Here is a 6,609-nt window from a genome sequence, read left to right on the forward strand (position 1 = left end):
ATTGCAAACGTCTGGCTGATGCAGATATCAACCAGATGCCACACCAACCAATCATCTTACACTGGTAATCTCTCCTGCGTATGTGCCATCAATATGTTAGTGGGGGGGCAGCACAGTGGATCAGTGGTTAGCACTGCAGCCTTGCAGCGCTGGGGTCTTAGGTTCAAATTCCACTAAGGACAACATCTGCAAGGAGGTTGTTTGTGCTCTCCAGGTTTACGTGGGTTTTCGCCAGGTTCTCTGGTTTCCTCCCGCACTCCAGACATACTGACTGATAAGGGATTTAGATTGTGAGCCGCAATGGGGACAGTGCCGATAATGGCTGTGGAATTAATGGCGCTACATAAGCAAAATAATAGTCTCGGACAAGATCTTCTTAAATCAAATTCACCCAGTGATCCTTATGTGGTCTGGCAGTGTCGGGGAACTTAAATTAAGTAGCACCACTCCAGTGCTGAAATTATAATAAGAGTGGTGCTTTAATATAACTAGTTTTGCTAGACCAGAAGTAAAAACTTGGAAATCTAGACCTCCATCGGTCAACATTCAGACATTGTCATAGGTTTTTAGCGAGAAATCCACCACAAATTAGAATAAAAGTGGATGGTGCCCCATTATGAATTCGCCGGCCCCATCCCATCCCACCTGAGCCCTGTCTATTTTTCAGAAGACAAGCCAAGACTAAAGCAGTAAAATTTATAAGCAGTTTTACACCAGAAAAAAGGCCAAAATTCCTTGATGAATCAGGGCTTTGTGCTTTCAATGTTAGTGTCTAGGGTCATTAGATATTCTAGAATCTGTTAATTTGTCACTTGCCACCTGATGAAGACGGATGGTCACTTCCGCATAGAGAAATGAGACATATCTGCGGGTATTCCTTCAAAGGAGTCGTCCACGCTCCCCCCATAGGTATGTGGAGACGTCACTTCATAAGCACCACTCCAAAAGTGATTGATGTCAAACAACCCCCTTTAAGATCTGTTCCGGTCCCTAACACCATAAATAGTAATTTTCTTAGTTTCTTCATTGTGCTGCCCCACTGTTACTCCTCCTCAGACGGCCATATAAATCGGACCACAATGCTCGGAGCGGCCGGCAAATCTCGCTCCCGATTTCTATGACTGCCTGACTCTGCCCTTAGTGTGCGCAATGTCAGACTGGACACATCCTATAATCAGAGCTAATGGCCATTAACACAGTAGACGCCTTGCTGCTAACTTATTCGTACATTTCCAGGAGGGATAATAGAGGAAAAACGCTAATTTCAGAAAAAATGCTCCAGAATTGTTTTCTCATGGCGATTTCGAGTACTTGGTGAAACGGACATGTCAGGAGAACGGACAGATCTTCTTTGTGCAGAGTGAAACCTTCTTGTCCCCCTCCGCCATAGGGAACAGACTCTGTGTGCAGATACCTCGCCTTCATTATTTATTCATGTCCCTTCGGAGCTGTAATCACCACAGAGCTATTATCACCCCCTGTTTACAGGAAGGAGACGGCGGTGTGATGTACGTGGATCTATGGCCGCCCGCACCGCGGTGGCTGTAATAGTGCTCTCACTGATGGCTCCGGGGTGATATATATGGAGTATATATAGTAGAGGATGACTTGCCCCAGGATCGATGTGACCTCCGCTTGGATCGGGCCTGGACTCTGGCTTATGTCTGGGTGTTTCTATATGTATGTGGTGTACGTGTTGTGTTTGGTGTGTGGGAATTTGTCAGCCGCCTCTGTGAGAAGATTAGCAGTTCCCTAAACACTGAGAGCCCTTAATTCCTCAGAGACCCGCAGAAAACGTCGCTTCATTAACCCCTCTGCTGCTGGCGGACGGCGTTTTTGCTTTTCTTTGGGGAGGGAGAGTGACTGTAAAGTCTTGGGTCACCTCGTGTGTCATTGACATACCGCTCCTGTCAGACGCACAGCACGTCACAAAGCGAGAGGCCTTGAATCATCAAAGGCTGTTATTGTAACTCCTAATGCTCCCAGCTGCCTCGGCCGTTCCCGGAGTCAACACACATTCGTCATGGGCCACGACCATTGCTCTGTTGTCCCGCACTGTCCGCCCCAAGGCTCTGTAACGTGGGGAAAAAAAAAAGTGTCATTCTAGTCTGTCGAGTTGTGGAATGTTCTCATCTCGGGTCGATTTGACACGTCTGACATTCACGGTTCAAGTACAGACTGCGGTATCCGGACTGGCCCTGGGCCTCCTGACCCGAGCTCAGCAACCTCATCTATGCCTGTTGCCGGTGCAGGCATCATGGTCCGTTCTCTGTCCTTGAATGTTTGACGCATGAAACTGGCCTTCATGGTCCGAGTGCAAAGTGTTTCTATTTTCCGGATTGACCGCGGGTCTCCTGAACCAATCTCGATTGCCTCAGACATATATGAGTTTGTTTAGATCAGTCATCTGACAGCAGCATGATGTAGGGGCTGAGACCCTGATTCCAGACGTGTGTCACTTAATGGGCTGCTTGCTGTTTAAATAAAATCAAGGTTTCAGCAGGACATTATTACTGCAGGACCAGTTGCCTCGTGCCTCCTAGTCAACTGCTCTCTGTATCCCCGCCACCACTCATTGGCAGCTTTCTGCCTATGCATAGTCTACCCAGAAAGCTGGAAATCGGTGGTGTTGGTGGGGTTATACAGGGCTCAGCATTTAGAGGACTGCTAGATCTGTATCAGATAAAACAGGGATTTTTTTTTAAATTACATGTAGCAGGCCAATAAGTGATACAACTCTGGGCTCAGGGTCTCTGTCCCTACATCATGCTACTCTCAGATTACATAGCAAAAACCTGGTGACAGATTCCCTTTAAAAGTCATCGGAATGTGGTCACGCATGCGCATCGCTGAGCATTCATAGTCTAAAGGCCCCGTCACACTAAGTGATCTCGTTAGCGAGATCGCTGATTTTGTGACAGGCCAGCGAGATCGCTGTGTGTGATGGGGGATCAGCGACCGGCGCCCCTGCCGGCTATCGCCGATCGTGCTCGACCGGCCTGGGCTGTTTTTCGATCGCTGGTCTCCCGCTGGCCAGCGCGCATCGCTGCGTGTGGCAGCGAGAGACCAGCGATCAGCGACGCTGGTTGCTAATGTAAACGTCGGGTATCCAGGAGCCGCGGCTCCTGGATACCCGCTGTTTACCTTGGAACCCGGCGTACACGCTGGTTTCCAAGGTAAATGTTGAGTATCCAGGAGACGCGTCTCCTGGATACCCGACATGTACATTAGAAACCAGCGTCCAGCGTCGCTGGTCCTGATCGCTGGAGCTGTCTAATGATGTCCCAGCGATCCCATCATGTCGGATCGTTGGTGGGATCGCTGGGACATCATTTAGGGACTGCTGGAGGTTGCAGAGTATGGCGCGGTCTCATCTGACTGTGCCCTGTCTTAAAGGGAATCTGTCAGCAGGATCAACCAGCCCCCTTCTCAAATTATTTATATGGTAATTTTCCTCACAAAAACATAATGTCATCCAGACCTTTACTTATGCAATTGTTGCTCCCTGACTGAATAAACGCTGTTATCATTCATATGCAAATGAGGCTTAAAGGGGTGGTCCAAAGCTAAAATGTATTTTAACCTAAATGTCTGTCCATTTGAAGTCATAATCTAATCTTTTTTTCTAATATATTTTAATTAAAAAGTCCCTACTGTTTCATCACTACTGTTTTTTTTTTTTTTTTACTACTTCCTCTTCGATCACGCTTTGTTTGAGAATCCCAATGCATGCCGGGATAATCAAAAGAGTTGTCATTGGAGAGTCTCTTTCCCCTTCCTGAAACGAAGTGTCATCCGTGACCTCCATTTCAGGGACTGAGCATGTGCTGGTTGTCCATTCCGATGTATGCTCAGTAGATTATTGCTGTGTAATATGCACAGTGACAGTGCGCTCCCTCGCTGGCTCTGATCAGAAGTAAGAAGCTGACAAGAGAGCACACTGTCAGTGCGCATTGTAAGAAGATTACCCGGCAACACCAGCCCTGCCCCGCAAGTGACATCACTGAAGACTCAACAGCTGATCCAACATCTAAAAGACACCATGTGCATAGAGCATAATGTCCTTTTCTCCTAGTAGTGAACTACTTGTAACACAGGCGGGTAGTGTGATGCACCATCAAAACCTGTGCATGTCTTATCTTGGTTTTGCAATTGGATTTTCTACTTAGTTTGTACAAGTAAAATGCGTTTGTTTAATGCATTTAGCACGTACCAAATAAAGCATCGCAATATTGAAAACCAGTATAACTAGCACCAAATCGCGTGCACTTTTGATGAGCATTGTTTGACCATGCAGCACATTACCTGCTTGTGTGAATACACCTTAATAATGGTAGGGTTTGCTGAAAACAATGAAATGTCACAGGGAATGCAAATTACAAGGATTATACAAGATTACAAAATGGATCTGCGTCATGGTTCTTCAGAAACAGCGCCTCTCTTGGCCATGGCTGTGTCTGGTATTGCAGTTAAACCCCATTCACTTCAATGTCCAGTGTTTAAAGGGAATCTGTCACCCCTTTTTAGTGATATCATGTAAAGATATCACCAAATTGTGCGTCCCATAAGGATTCTTCTAGGATTTTCTATTCCTCCCGACCCCGCACCTTTGATGCAGAAATACCTTTGTTATCTTGGTGAAGAGGTATGCAAATTGCCGCGGTCCGGTCTGATGGGCGGGGCTTAGTCAGCTTCTCCCCCCCTCCTCGGCTTGCTGAGTGTAAACTTCATCTGTGAATATCACAGATAAGGTTGTTTGCCGCGCTTGCGCATTCAAAAAGGCCGCCGGCGCAGTATGCTTTGCCCAACTGTGGGCGAAGCATATAAGTGGTACTGTGCATGCGCCGGTATTTTCCAGCGCGGTCTATGCCCTGGAAGTGTGTCCTGCATGTGAAGACTTTAGCGTTATCCATTAATGTGTCTCCAGTGAGGGCACAACTTCAGGAACTCCACCGAGCAGGACGAAAAGGCTGCAGTCACTCTAGTAGAAACACAACAAAAGAACACAAAATGACAAATTTGCAAAAATACGCTGCAGTAAAAAACATGACCGTAATCAGCAAGTGCTGCATAACAAATACAGGGTATTTAGTTGATACGTTTTTTGCAAAAAATGTATACCAAGCTGCTTCACTGCGTCACGGTAGCCCTTCACGAAGCAGTCCCTATCTAATGTATTTAAAACCTGAACATGTGAACAGTGTCTAAATGAACAGGATTCAGACAAGCGCCTCCTAGTATATGGGCTTGTGGTGTAAGACAGCTCATTTATGTGCATGTCACACAGGAGAGGGGTGAGGTCTCCCAAACCATGCTTAGCAAGGAAAAACGGATTAAAAACATATGTGACATGCACAAGTGTGAACAAGTCAGTAAGACAATGCTCACACCACCCAATGGCTGAAATACAACAAAAGAACACAAAATGACAAATTTGCAAAAATACTCTGCAGTAAAAAACATGACAGTAATCAGCAAGTGCTGTATAACAAATACAGGGTATTTAGTTGATACGTTTTTTGCAAAAAATGTATACCAAGCCGCTTCACCACGTCACGGTAACCCTTCACGAAGCAGTCCCTATCTAATGTATTTAAAACCTGAACATGTGAACAGTGTCTAAATTAACAGGATACAGACCGTCACTCTGGTAGGCCTAGACAGTCACTCTAGTAGGCCTCATTTATCAAAACAGTAAGATGATCTCCGTTGCTCATAGCAACCAATAAGAGCTTAGCTTTCTTTTTCTAAGAGCAGTTTCAGAAATGAATGCTGACCCCTGATTGGTTACTCAGGACAGTATAGCCATTATTAGTGTTAGGCTTGAGAAATGAGGCCGATTCAAGGGACTGCGGCCCCCTTTGGTCTACTGAACGGTGGGGTTCCTGGTGTTGTAAGGCTTAAAGGGGTTGGCTCACAATATACTTATATGGCATATCTGTAGGACCGGTGATTGGGGGATCAGGAGACCCCCGTTCTGTAGATAGATAATGGTCCTAGAGGTATCTTCTCTTCTGTGAGACACCACCCCGTGGGCTGTGCCTGGGACTGCAGCTCAGTGCCGCTCAAGGTTCAGCCCCCTCTTTTTTTTTTTTTTAACAAAGAACATAGGAGGCGATTCTCTCGCCAGTCTTGATGAGGGGGCATTTAGAGTTAACGCAACTGATTAAGAGGCTTATGCCATTGTGCCAATGCTTACCCGTCCCCCACTGATCTCTGTTTTCCCTTCTCCAGTGAAGTCGTGTCCACATAAGTGACCGCTGCAGCCAATCACTGGCTGCAGTGGTCACGTTTCGTGTCAATCTGTCACTGCTGGAGAAGAAACCTGCAGGGGACCAAGAAACGATTGGCACAGGAGCTGCAAGGGATTGACATGGTGAGTTTTACTATTTATGTCTTTTGTATGTGGCTGGACAACCCTTTTAACATCATTAATTTGTATTTCCAGCAGGAAAAGCTTAATACAATATTCAGAGGTCTCATCTTGGTGTTTCTTGAAATATCCATTTTCCTGTAATAGACCTTTAATGTATATTCTTATCCGTTTAGCAGTAAACTCTCCAGACATCTGTATTCCTGTGATCCTCCTTCCATTAAGAGTTGTCTACC

This window comes from Dendrobates tinctorius, unplaced genomic scaffold (assembly GCF_039654945.1).
Source record: "Dendrobates tinctorius isolate UK_male_01 unplaced genomic scaffold, ASM3965494v1 ptg000104l, whole genome shotgun sequence".
NCBI classification, from domain to species: Eukaryota; Metazoa; Chordata; class Amphibia; order Anura; family Dendrobatidae; genus Dendrobates; species Dendrobates tinctorius.